The sequence below is a fragment of the Eulemur rufifrons genome, unplaced genomic scaffold (genome assembly GCF_041146395.1).
Source record: "Eulemur rufifrons isolate Redbay unplaced genomic scaffold, OSU_ERuf_1 scaffold_97, whole genome shotgun sequence".
NCBI lineage: Eukaryota > Metazoa > Chordata > Mammalia > Primates > Lemuridae > Eulemur > Eulemur rufifrons.
Window position 1 is genome coordinate 18,523 of NW_027182879.1, and position 686 is coordinate 19,208.

Consider the following 686-nt stretch of genomic DNA (forward strand, 5'->3'; position numbering starts at 1 on the left):
CTTTAACCTCTTATCCTAACGTTAATGCATAACCCATTTCCTGGGAACAACCCCTAACCCATAATTCTAACCCTATATCCTAGTTATCACTGTGACACCTGATCCCTAACCCTAATTCTAAACCGCTAACCCTAACCGTAACCCTACCTACAAGCCTAACACTGACAGTAACCCTTACTTCTAACCCCAACGCTATGCCTAACAAAAACCCTAACCCTTGACCCTAATCCGTCACCCTAACCCCTAAGCCTTACCCTAACCATTAACCCTAATCCTAATCCTAACTTTAAACCTAACCCTAGCTCTTAAAGCTAACCCTAAACCTTACCCTCACGACTAGACCTAACCCTGACACTAACCTAACACCTAACCCTAATCAGAACCCCTAAAGCTAACCCTGAGCCCTATCCCTAACCCTAGCAGTAAACTTTAACCCTAAACCTAAGCCCAACCCGTAACCCTAATCCTATCCTTTTACCCTAAAAATAACCCCTAAATCTAACCCCTAAACCTAACCCCTATACCTCACCCTAACTCTAACCCCAATCCTAATTCTAACCATACCCCTTCATAAAACACTAACTCCTAACCGCTAACCCTAACACTAACCAAAAACGCTAATCACTAATCCCTAACCCTAACGCTTAACCTTTACCCTAACCGTTAACCCTCACCCTAAATCTTAA